A 13618-nucleotide genomic window follows, 5' to 3' on the forward strand; every position below is an offset into this window, starting at 1 on the left:
GTAGCGAGCACAGGAGACAGATTAACCAGATGGAGCTGGAGAATCGCTGCCAGTAATCCAACGAGACTCTACAGGAATTCGCCTCCGAGGTTGAAAGGTTCGCTCATTTGGCAATTGGAGATGCATCTGGTGAGCACCTCGAAAGAGTAAAAATCCAGAGGTTCATCAACGGAATGCGGGACGTGTATACCAAGCGAGAGACGTACGCGAATCCAAAGCCAACATTTGCTGAAACTGTCTCGTATGCTCAGACGCGTGAAACGGCGGCGCTCCTAAGTAGACCAGCCTACAAAGCACATCGCGTGGAAGTGGAAACACCGGACGAGACAAATGAAATGCTGAAGAAGATTATCCAACTGCTGGGCGAGAAAAAGCATGGCTCTGGCAAATGTTTTAAATGTGCAAAGCCAGGCCACTTCGCCCGCGATTGCAGCGCAAGTTCCAGTGGGCTCAACAATTCAGCAGGACGCAAACGCAGGGCTGAAGGAGACGAAGCCAACTCCAATCAGTCGTTAAACTGAAACGAGCCAGCAGGAAGGGCCGCTTGCTGGCTCCAGAAGTGGGCCCTTCAACTTCTCCGTCTCACAAATTGGCCGGAAAGCATGCAACCTCACTATTGGTGGATGTGTGAATGGGCAGGAGAGAGTACTGACAGTGGATACTGGAGCGACACGTTCCATTATTCGACCGGATTTGGCTACTTTTTATATGAAGCCACTACCTGGAGCAAAGCTGCAGACTGCAACTGGTGAACGCACCCAAGTGTTAGTAGAAGTACCATGCGAGGTAATAATCGACGATGTGGCCTCGTATACTAAGTTTATAGTGGCAGACATTGTGGATGAAGTCATCATTGGCGTGGATTTCTTACTTGGCCAAGGCATGAAGATTGACCTCCAGAGAATGATCCTGACAGATCGTCACAGGACAGTGCCACTTAGGGTTGGTTACGACAGCCAGTGCTGCAGCAAACGGTTAGCCTTAGAGGAAGTGTCGAAGATTCCACTAGAAACAGAAGCGGTTAGTTGGGCGGAGGTTGGCAGTGATGGAGACGGAATGGTTTCGTCAGAAGAAGGAAGTGGTTCACCGATACAGGAAAAGCGTGACGGTACCATCAGCTCAGTGAAGAAGAGGTCGAAACAAGGAAGTGGTCATGGCGAGCCAGTCAGTGTTCCCGGCAGGAGGAAAGCCACTGAACCACGTTGCAATGGTGATACGCCGGTGGCCGGAAATGGAAGCAGTAGGCGCGCTTTGAAGTGTCCCGAAAAAGGTGGTCGGCAAAGGTGAGCAGTTAAGCCGGAAGCCAAGGGAGAGATTATAAATGTCCAGTCAATGAAGTTAGCATCGGCGGAAGAGCGAGATAAGAAACGACGGCGGAAGCTTCAGCGTAAGGATCCGGATGTAGCAAGATGTGCTAACGGCAGTGCAGCACGAAGGCGGGAGTCTGGGTATCACGGACAGATGATGCGGCATAGATCTGGCGAAAAGGGTGCCCACGAGAAGAGACATGGTCTGGTCACCACCAGTGGCCGGCAGAAGCACGACCATGTGAGATGGTGCACTCCCGAAGATAAGCCGGAAGTAATGTCCAGTAACGCATGGCGGTTGTACATCTCGCAGCAGAAGCAAAGCTTCAACTCCAAGCGAAGACGTGACTGGAAAGATTCGAAGATTAACAAACGGGTGAAGGACGCAGTGCATCGGATCCAGACTGTTGGGAGACCAAGAAACAAGATGAAGGTGGTCCACTTGGAAAGGCTTGCAGCGTTTGGAACCGCAAGTGTGTCTGATCGGGACGATCAGTCTTAGGTGGAGGGCAGTGTGGCGAATACTGCGGCAACACAAAGCGAACAACGAGAAATAGGCAGAATGTTCGAGGATGACGTAGAATGTTCCACAAAGAGAAACGTCAAGTTGGATGAACACTGCGAACAGCGAGAGAAAGAGAATGAGCGATAAACTTCAGACCGTTCTAGAGTTGCCATAAGTGCGAGCGCAGGTATATAAGGGCGCCGCCACAGCGAAGTGGGTTAGTTACGAGTTACAAGTCAGCAAGCTACAAGTAAAGTGAGCAGAGAAGTGAGTTGCGAATAAGCAAGGTATACGTTTAATTGTGTTAACAAGTTTAGTAAAGCGTTGTTATTGCTTTAACAAGTATTGTAAAGTGTTTTTACTGTATTAGCAAGTATTGTTAATTGTTTGTTGTACAATAAAGTTAATTGTACTACAATTTAGTCATCATTAGCATTTATTTAACAATCCAGCGATACGAGCCGGAGGATATTTGGGAAATCCCTCAAGGTTTCAAGGATAATCGTAACAATCGTATACATCAAGGCGAATCTATACAAGGTGGTGTTATCGGATCCGCTGATTTCACGGCGAATTTGTACCTTTTGTCAAAATAGTTAGGGTGTTCACAGTTCGTTCCAAATTGTGTCTGAAAATGTAGACGTCTACATTTTGAGACATCTTTAGCATCAAAACTTTGCTGGTGTTGCCAGACATTTCTTCTTTGCGTGCTTTTTTATATGTCGCCTTTCGATTTTGTTTCTGAAAAATTGTAATTATTTAACTTAATTACCAATTCCTAATATTTGTTATTTCTTTTCCTTGATTTGTTTCTTTTCATCAGAAATTGCGCTCAAATTAAATGCAAATACAGAAAACGTGCCCAATAAATAAAAAAATGCGATTTGTATTGCCATAATGCAACCCTGCTGCGAGGTTGCAAAATGTAGATGCGTAAAAAATATACCTTTGAGTGTGACAAAATGTAGACGGCGTCGTTTTCCAATTTTGTATGGGAAACAACAACACCACAGATTTTACGGTTAGAAAACGTCTTAAAATGTAGACGTCTACATTTTGAGACACTATTTGGAACGAACTGTGAACACCCCAAGTGTGTTTGTTGTAATTTTGCTTTGTACTGATTGTCAATGCGCACCGAACCGACGTTAGCACCCCATTTGTGAAAATATTAAGAGTTTTGTATTGCAATCGATAGTTCGTCGGTTGTTCTTTAATGTTCGTCCATTTTTAACGTTTGTTCGTTAGCCAAAAATTTATAATTAATTTTTCAATTTTCACTTTACGTAATTCCTGAAGTTAGCACCCGCAACAGATTATTTTGGGTTAATTATTATTGCCATCGATAGCTTGTCGTTTGTTCTTCATTGTTCGTCCATTTTTTAACGTTTGTTCCTAAGCCAAACATTTATAATTAGTTTTTTACATTTTACGGTTCCTGCCTTTAGCACCCCAAATGTAAGAATTTCATTATTTTCCTTTGTTAACTGTGATAAATTGTTTGTTCGTCGTTAGTTCGTCCTTTTCTCATCCCTAAAATCGAGCAAAAGCCGTTTATAAATTCATCATTTTTACTTTACGGTAAACATTTCGTAAACGTTTAAACAATAATTGGAATTGGGGCCGATGAGCTAAAAAAAAGTAGGCGTGGACCGCCCTCTTTTCCTGATTTTAACGGCATATTTTTTTTTTGTGCAAATTATCAGGGGTGGCGCTAAGGGGGCTAAACGTGAAATTTTCAACATTTTTAAAAGCTTATATTTCGAAAACTATTAAACCGATTTTAAAACCATGGGCACAGTTGGAAAAGTTATTGAAGGACCTTTCATTCGAATATAATGTATACATATTTTGAGAAAAAGTACAAAAACCTAATTATGACAATTTTTTTTATAAAAATGTATGTTTTTCGTAAAAAAATACGTAATTAATTATGTTAACAAATATGATTATCAGAAAGAGCACAAAAATATATTTAATTTGATGTATGACTTGTAACAAAAAATTCTTCTGCACATTATATTTGTTTAAATATATATTAAAAAATCATTTTATATGAAAAAGAAAAAGCGCCGCATGCAGCAATTTGGAGTAAAAAATGTTTTATTCCAAATTTTCATTAGCTGCATAGTAAACTATCGTTTTATATAAAAACTTAAAAAAACGCCGCAGGTATATATGTATTAAATTTTGCTTTTATATAAAAAAGCGCCGCAGGTATATATTATAAAGTATGCTTTTATATAAAAAAAAAGAAAAAAGCGCCGCAGGAGAAAATTTGGAATAAAAAATCGGAACAACGTCGTCTTCGTAAAACTTACGTAAACTTTGAAACTTTTTTAAAGTACAATCCCCTGAAACTTCAAAATGTAGACGAAAATGATGATAATGACAATGATTACGAAATTGAAATAAATTAATAGAATATAACATTAATATAGTGGGTTTATTTCACTGTTGGCAGTTGTACTTAAACCTAACTATATAAAATTATACGTCAAATTAAAGGTATTTTGTGCTCTTTCAGACAAACATATCTTTTATTATAGTTAGTTGCGTATTTTTACGAAAAAATACATTTTTATAAAAAAAATTGCCATAATTAGGTTTTTGTACTTTTCCTCAAAATATGTATTTATTATATATATAAGTATATATCGAATGAAAGGTCCGTCAGGTTCAATCACTTTTCCAACTGTGTCCATAGTTTTAAAATCGGTTCAATAGTTTTCGAAATATAAGCTTTTAAAAATGTTGAAAATTTCACGTCTGCCCCCTTAGCGCCACCCCTGATAATTTGCACAAAAAAAAAATATGCCGTTAAAATCAGGAAAAGAGGGCGGTCCACGCCTACTTTTTTTTAGCTCATCGGCCCCACTTCCAATTATTGTTTAAACGTTGACGTAATGTTTAACGTAAAGTAAAAATGATGAATTTATTAACGGTTTTTGCTCGATTTTAGGGATGAGAAAACGAAGAACAAACGATTTATCACAGTTAACAAATGAAAATAATGAAAGTCTTACATTTGGGGTGCTAAAGGCACGAACTGTAAAATGTAAAAAATTAATTATAAATGTTTGGCTTAGGAACAAACCTTAAAAATGGACGAACAATGAAGAACAAACGACGAACTATCGATTGCAATAATAACTAACCCAAAATAATCTGTTGCGGGTGCGAACTTCAGGAATTACGTAAAGTGAAAATTGAAAAATTAATTATAAATTTTTGGCTAACGAACAAACGTTAAAAATGGACGAACATTAAAGAACAACCGACGAACTATCGATTGCAATACAAAAATCTTAATATTTTCACAAATGGGGTGCTAACGTCGGTTGGGTCAATGTGCGTATAATTTGTTGTTGTAATTTTTGTTTTTGTTCTGTCAACACCACCTTGTATAAATTCGCCTTGGTATACATGTGTCGACGTCGCAGCAAGCAGCATTTTGAAGACCAATTTCATGTATTTGGAAAATCAAAAAGTGCCCGCCTCTGCTTTACTGCCGTACCTAAACAAAAGCGTTGGGGTAGCGTTTTCTGACGCCAGCGTTAACGCCGAAGTGACATACCTAAACATGGTGTAATGAACTGAAGATGGCGCATTCCCGAAACCGCTACTTTGTTTGTGTGTAACACTAAAATGACAGTTTCGCCATTTTCTGCAAAATTGGATTATCCAACCGTTCCGTGTGAACGCGCGTTGTTCGGTATACCTCATGCAAATTGAATGGGCACGAGAATTTTTTGACAGGCAGACAACGCTGGCGCTTTTGTTTAGGTATGGTTTTTGTTTAGGTATGGCAGTTGTGGCGAATTACCAGAATAAGGACAGTTCTTGATAAATGCACAGAAATGCAATGATTAGGCAGTTAAAGGATTTAATCTCAAAAAAGTCTATTACCTTGTTTATACCGACACATAAAGCGCTGTGATTCAAAACGGAAGCATAAACCAAATTTCAATACACTCAGAAATTCAAGAGTGTATTGACTCGATTTTGTTTTCACGCGAAGTGAAAAAAGGCTGGTTTTCTTAATACAGCCTGTTTTAAATTTGCATTATTACTATAATAAATTTGAATTATTGTTCGCTTCCATTTCGGCAAATCGCGCAAATTAATTATTTAAGAAATATCGAAAGAAAACCATAATTTTTGTTTACTTTTGAATACGGTTTCAGCGAGGGCGCTATAAAGACACAGGAATAAACTTTTGAAAGAAATATGTGGTATAAACAAGGTATATGTATACTTATACTAGAATTGAAAAGGCGGACTCCTATTATTTTGTGGCCAACTGTACATACATACATATACATACATACTCAAATGGTTCATTGCAAAGTGAACTAATTAACTTCATTTTAATTTATATAATGAGGATAATTTAATACTACTTATTTAAGGCTGCACTTAAATTTTGCCTGTGAGCTTGATTTTTTGAGGAATATCCAGACACAAAGAGTTCATGGAAAAGGCGATTGTTTTATATAAAAATGATTATTAAGTTAATAATGATTAAGTTTTATTTTACGAATAATGACTATTCAAAAAACTCTAAATTTACTTATATCAGCGTGTTTTCCAACGTATCATTTTTAGAGGTAGCGACGGCCTAATTAATTGAATCAATATCAAAATTTTCAGGTCCAAGTTTCAGTTGGTTGGGTATGTATGGCCTTTTAAATTTTATAAACAATCATTGTTTTTAAGTGGAAAAAACTCAGTAAGGCTATCTGCACACTTGACGTCCAATCACAGTTGCGTTATCGTCTCGCCCTGAAATTTTGAGCCGATCACATGCATTTCAAAGGAGATCTGCACACTTGTCGTTATCGGCTAGTTATCGGCAAATCGTAGAAGATGCACAAACGGATAAGTACGGCACTGTCGTATGCTAATCGTTGTGCACGCATTGTTTGTTTACATTTTATGGGGAAAAATTAGTGAAAAAGTTCATATTTGCATTAAAATTGCATAAAAAATAGTATTTTTTGTATAAAATCTGTGGAATTCAATAAATGTGAGCGTTTTAACTATAAAATATGACGAAATTGTAAAAAGTATCTGTGTGCATGCACAAAACACATTTCAGGAAAAGAAAAGAAGAGATATTACTGAAAAATTATATGTATCTAGAATTGTTGCAGCACAGTCTATATTTTACAAATTGCAGGTTTTTGTAATTATTTCGCGAAAATATCAACCAGAAAAACAGAAAATACCTGCTCCAAGTGAATTTTTAGACGCCAAATGAATTGAAATATCACGACGGAGTGTGCGAAAGTGTAGTAGTCATGTAATCGTTGCATCATGATTGTGACGATGAAGCAAGTATGATTGGACGACTAATGTGCAGAAAGCCTAATAATTATCTCTGTGCGAAAAAAAATCATTAAATATTTAAGTGCTGGTTTCAATTATTTTACTTATAATGATTACGGTTCCTGATAAATATGTACGATCATTTGGAAAAAGGAGATTACAGCTCGAACACGGTGGAGAGAATACAGAGGTGGCGCCGATGACGATACCGCTACTCGGCTCTCAGTGATTTTGACAGAATCAGCTGTTTTGGTGACGTCATAGTAGAGAAGACAGCAGTAGTGATGTGCTCAGTCAATACTTTCAAGTATTGATAGATATTCGGTAACGATTTAAAATGTATCCAATACTCTCGATACTCGGTACCAAAACATTTAGATTTCAAATAAAAGCGCACACAGGCCAAAGATATGGAAAAAACGGCTCTGGGGAGACTCGCCAATAGATAGATTAAATTCATAAAAAATCCAAAACGGAAAAAAAGGCAAGTTGTATTACTTTCACGCAAAGTCACATAACCTTTAATTTAATTTAATTAATTAATTAATTAATTAATTAATTATTCAAATTTCCCCGGTAGTTTGAACCCTTCCCGATCACTGACCCCTACCATTTGTCTCACAGTGTTATTAACACGTAAAATTAAAAATTATAATATATAATATATATATATTATATAAAATAAAAAAATTTAATATTTTAGGCAAAAAATATTTTTTTCTTCATACATTTATTTTTACCGGCAAAACTGTTGATTATATAGAAAAACGTTATATGAACAGATTAAAGGAATTGTAATTTTTAATTTTTTTGAATTTGGTTGAGCAAAATTGGACTAGTGGTTCTCGAGTTATGTCAAAAAAAAGACCACCAAAGGTGACAATTTCCCCTATATGATAGTTACTTACTTCAAATCGATATATCTCGATTGCTAGACGTGACCCAGCGAAACGCCGGGCCACGTATAACTTGTTTTTGACCGATATAACATTTCCCGTTGGTTTCATCCAATCCCGATTTTGACTGTCGCATAGTGTTATTGGTCAAATATCGCCCGTTGCAATTAGAAAACGACTCGGCCAGGCGAGTTGCCTTCGGCGGACGTTTTAGAGCGACTTGTAATAAAGCAGTGTTTGCATTATTCAACTTTGCGTTCAACAATTGCGTTCAACTCAACGCAGGGTTGCACGAAAAAAAAGTTGAATGGCTTAATGTTGGCTGGCGACCAACTTTGTTGAAAGCGATTAGTTGAAAGGCCATTCAACCAAAAGTTGAATGCAAAGTTGAACAATGCAAACCCCTTTTTATGGCGAATATTTTGATATTTTTTCATATTTTGATATTTTTAGCCATTCAACTTTTTTTTCGTGCAACCCTGCGCTGAGTTGAACGCAAAGTTAAACAATGCAAACACACTTTAAGAAATCGATACGATGACGATTTTAAAGCTCAGTTAGTCTAGATTTAATTTTCGTAACTTAACTTAATATTTTGGCCAACCTCTTATATCATGATAGAAAAAATTTAAGGTTAAACCACTGAGAGGCAAGATTTTTGAAGTTTGCTAACATAACAAAAATGTTTTCAAATTTTCAATCTCACAAATACAGTCTCCATTTCAGTCTTAAATAAAAGAAAATTTGAATATTTTCTTCTATTTGTTTTTTTGTTTTACTTTTGTTTGGCATTTGAGTTGCTATGAAAATTTTAATTTAATTATAATAAAGTAGACAAACTTCAAAAAATAAATGAAGGCCGACGAATTGAGCGAGCGGTTTTACCATCAAATCTTTGTATCATGCTGTTATAGGAGAACCTGTTTTGGCGGTTAATAAAACTTAACTTACCGCGAGCAACTTAAGAGCCTGTAGATTTTATATTCTTAAGTTACGGCCCTAGACCCCTTTCAGACACGTCAAGTCTTGCTTTCAAGTCTGCTCGGCTCGTAGGCATGAAGGTGAGAAGAGAATGGAATAGTACATTCGTCTCACCTCCTTCGCCAACGAACAAGCAGACTTGAAATCAACACTTCACGTGTCTGAAAAGGGTCTCACGGAAATTGAGAGCGGTGAGAGAATCAGGCTTGGCAGTTGCAAAAGAAAACACAAAAACAAAATAATTCCGCTTCTCGTTTAAGTTGACGTGTTGAGTAATCGTTGACGATTTCTTAATATATTATAATAGATTGGCGCTTACACATATGTTAGTGTTTGGCCGAGCTTCTCCTCCGACTTGTGGCGTGCGCCTTGATGTTGTCACACAAAGCGGAGGGACCTACAGTTTTACGCCGACTCCGAACGGCGATCGTATTTTTATGAGAAGCTGTTTTCATGGCAGAAATACACTCCGTGGTTTGCCATTGCCTGCCGAGGGACGACCGCTGTTAAGAAAAAACTTTTTTCCGTATTTCTTGCGATGTTGCTTTGACCAGGGCTTGAACCCAGGTGCTGATGAGTGAAAGCGCGCACTGCTTACCACTACACCACAGCGCTGATGATTTCTTACGGTAAGTTAAATTAACAGCCTGATTCTCTATATCGAACGAACAGCCAGACGAACGATTCGTGTCCAAACGAAAACGTCTGAATTCGGAAGTCTCTATCTCGAGTGATAATTTTCGTCCATCCTTACGTTCCTACGTTATTCGCCCGAAAAGATCTGTCAAAATTTTTTTGTTTACTTTAGCCGTCATCGATTCGCCAACAGTTAGCGAGTGGCGAAACGAACGAACTGGATGACGGCTTTTGTGTTTATAAAAGTTCAAAAATACAATATTTTACAACGCTTTTATCAACTTGCAATGTTGTATGTCCAGACCACCATACTATAAATATAGCAAGGGTATTTATGGCAAACCTAGTCTAGATATCAACCTCGTCGTAAGTATCATATCAAAGACATACAATTAGAAAAGCTCTAGAGATAGATGTCGCCTCGCCAGAAGAAGTTAAAAATATGCCATGATTTTAGTAGTAGTTTCTATAAATCAAAAAAGAAAGCAACACAGGCTAAGGCAGAATGCGGGAGCAAGACAACTTCCAGGTTATCCAACCTTGTATTATTGCATCATGGCACTACATACGCTATATGTATGTATGTACATATGTAGGCATATACTAAATGTGAGCAAACAACATTTTGCCTGCATAGTCTTCTGTTCTCTTTTCACTGCAAGTTGAATTATTTTAATATCTATTGCAAAATTTTATACAGACAAGACTAAAAAGTATAAAATAAATTAAAAAAAAACTTTTATGTACCACGCTTTTATAAATGGACTAAAATTAGAAAATAATATTTCTCAGTCCCATAGAACTTGTTTTGATAACTTTTGATTTTCAAATTTTAGCAAAAGTCATTATAAACAATTTATGAGATTGAAAATGAATAGTGTGGGGCGCATGTAATAGGCCTGATTTGAAATTGAAGAGTAATATATGTATGTATGTGGGTATATTAATAACGACCGCTTAAAATCGATCTCAAATTTGTACTTTCGCTGTAGAAATTTTAGGTCTATGTTATGTATGTAGTTTGAATATTGTCAATTAAATCTAATGCTTTGTATTGCATGCGCTCCACGTTTTTCGTTTTCGGTCCCATAAATTCTTTATACAGCCGGGCTCCCATTTTCATTTACTTTTACGAACGAACTCAATGAGGTACAACCAAACTCGCTATCGTCTATCCGTGCTAGCTAACTTTGTTGTTGCTTTCACATGCGAAATTCTTCTTTAAGCGACCGGAACTCAAACATAGCGAGCGAGAAGTGGCTAATCGATGTCGGCTTTTGTGTTTATAAAAGTTCAAAAATACATTATTTTACAACGCTTTTATCAACTTGCAATGTTGGATGTCCAGACCATCATAATATAAATATAGCAAAGGTATTTATGGCAATCCTACAGCCCTATTCCGGTCTTGCAATAGAATGACAATTGATCATCCTTCATTGTCGTGATTTTGTCATTGTCGTTGCACGTTGCTATTCCTAACAAAAAATGAAAAGCAAAAAGCTTTTGTCAACTTACCATGCATGGTGAAAAGTTCATTGTTGTAGAAACAGCTGGTCAACGCTATTATTTGCAAAAATATGAGCGGTGAAACACCAGAATAGTGAGTATTTGTGTGAAATAGATAAATTAGTATATTTTTAGCATTTATAAACATTTTAGACGTGCAAAATATGAGCGGACGACGCAGGAGCAGCTGCAATTTTATGTGCAGTTTTGTAGGGAGCATCCGGAGCTGCTCGTCTTCCACAAGCACGGCTGCGCAAATAACTCAAATTTGTTCTGCCATTGAAATTAGTTAATTTTTATATTTTTTTCACAAATTTATTAAATCGTCGCACTTTTTAAACCAACACAAACATATGTTTTTGCCTTGTCACCTGCCCAAAAGGTCATGACAATAAAAACGACAATTGGCATGATTCGAGCTTTTGAATTTTGCTGCGAATACCAAAAAGCTGCAATTGTCATTTTTATATCAACTTTCATCGCGGTGAGTTTTGTCAGTGTGGCGGAATAGGGCTGCTAGTCTAGATATCAACCTCGTCGTAGGTATCATATCAAAGACATACAATTAGAAAAGCTCTAAAGATAGATGTCGCCTCGCCAGAAGAAGTTAAAAATATGCACTACATCATGATTCAATAATACAAGGTTGGTAAATATTGGCTTTGTTTTTTTTCTTTTCCAGCAGATAATTATCAGGAAGAATAAGAATAAGAAAATTTAAAGAATCACGCTCACAGAGAGTGAAATAACGAAAAAGTAAAGAAACGCAACTGATCGGTGTATTTGACTATTGGAAATATTTGGCGCGAATTTTGGTTTATCCATTTTGACAGCCGCTAGTTTCTGCTAGTAAAAATTTTACTAGCAGAAATTAGCAGGAGAGCCAAAAAAAGAAGAGCGTAAGAACGAGAGCGAGCTGCTAGTTTCTGCTGGTTTTTTGGGTTAAGAAACGCTTTCCAGCAGAAGTTAGTGATAATTTGTGATAATTATCTGTTAAGAAACAAAGCTACTGACATTTGTGTCAATCGACTGCCTTGAAAGGTTGCATTTGAGAAGGAAAGAGAAAGCGGGTAACCATTTCATCCCCTTTTGTGAAAAGGTAGTAGAAAAAGTAGTTTGGTAGTGCTGAAATGGGGTTTTTTCAATTTGATTAAATATATGAAGCGGATTCCACTGACCTACAAAATAGACAATGAATTAACTTTTTTATGGTATAATAAACATGCCATATAGATGTTAAAATGAAATAAATGAATATTCACATAAAATTCTGACCAAGGAAAAATCGTATCGACAAATATTCCCAAATATTCAAAATAAACCATGGTTGCATTGAAATTCCAGTATATATTAAACAAAATTAATGGAATTCAAACAAATCCTTTATTCAAAGGGACTATATGAAGAAATATACAAAAAGTAATGATGTAATTGAAATAATGCATATAAATTAATCTATTAAAATTATTTTTGTTGCATTTAAAAATTACATGTTAAATATATTTAATTGAATTATATTTGGTTTTTTACAAATTTCAATTTTCTAGTAATGCTTTCTACTATTTTCTGCAAATCAGTCTTGTTAATAATTATATTAGTTACATTTAAAAATTATACCATTAACAGCTTAACTTCAATTACATTTGCTTTAAAAATGTAAATTTTTGGTAATGTTTTCTATTACATATCGATTGCGCATCTGCTTAAAAGCCAACGGATGCGGACAGTATCCTCTTTATTTATTTATTTTTCCACTTATTTTAAAGATACATACAAAACACCAGTATATCACACACCGTCTTCAAAAGAGTCACAACTCAAAATTTGTAATTTTTGAAATTATGCACAGAGCTTTTATTTACCTTTCAGCAAAAGCTGCAGAAATTTTTTTTTTATAATTTGTTAAAAAAAACCTAAGGTAAACACGCCCTTGAACATATGATTACCATGTGCTAAGAAATAGTTATTCGCATTTCGTTACAAACGTATTATTTGAGTTGTGACTCTTATGAACACGGTGTGGGATATTACACATATAGGCCTTGCGCTAAAAGTGGGCTGCGCTACGATGATGTTGAGCTTGCAGTAAGGAAAAAGTTGTACCTGCGATCAGATTAGAATCCTGGAAGTATGTAAAAATCGCTGCACCAGCGAATATGGACGGACACACAGACTATCCGGACCTGCACAAGAAAATATCTTTATTAATATTTGCACTTTCACTTTTATGGGGTGGTATACATACTTGTAAATAGGCAAAAGGCTGCAATATTAAAAATCGCTGCACCAGCGGATGTGGACGGACACACAGACGATCCAAACCTGCACAAGAAAATATCTTTATTTATATTTGCCCTTTCACTTTTACGGTGTGGTATACTTACTTGTAAATATGCAAAACTTTACTTGCTGTAAAACTCTAGTTCTTTAATACGAATTTTGAATAACTCTAA

The 13618-nt window shown here is 36.4% G+C and overlaps 1 protein-coding gene across 1 annotated transcript in view; it reads right to left on the bottom strand.

Moving 5' to 3' along the window:
- The window catches only part of LOC118735328, a 126288-nt gene that overhangs the window by 100703 nt on the left and 11967 nt on the right, over nucleotides 1-13618 (bottom strand). The gene's annotated exons all lie outside the window — the stretch shown is intronic.

The sequence above is a fragment of the Rhagoletis pomonella genome, unplaced genomic scaffold (assembly GCF_013731165.1).
Source record: "Rhagoletis pomonella isolate Grant_MI unplaced genomic scaffold, Rhpom_1.0 Rhpom_scaffold_00003, whole genome shotgun sequence".
Lineage (NCBI taxonomy): Eukaryota > Metazoa > Arthropoda > Insecta > Diptera > Tephritidae > Rhagoletis > Rhagoletis pomonella.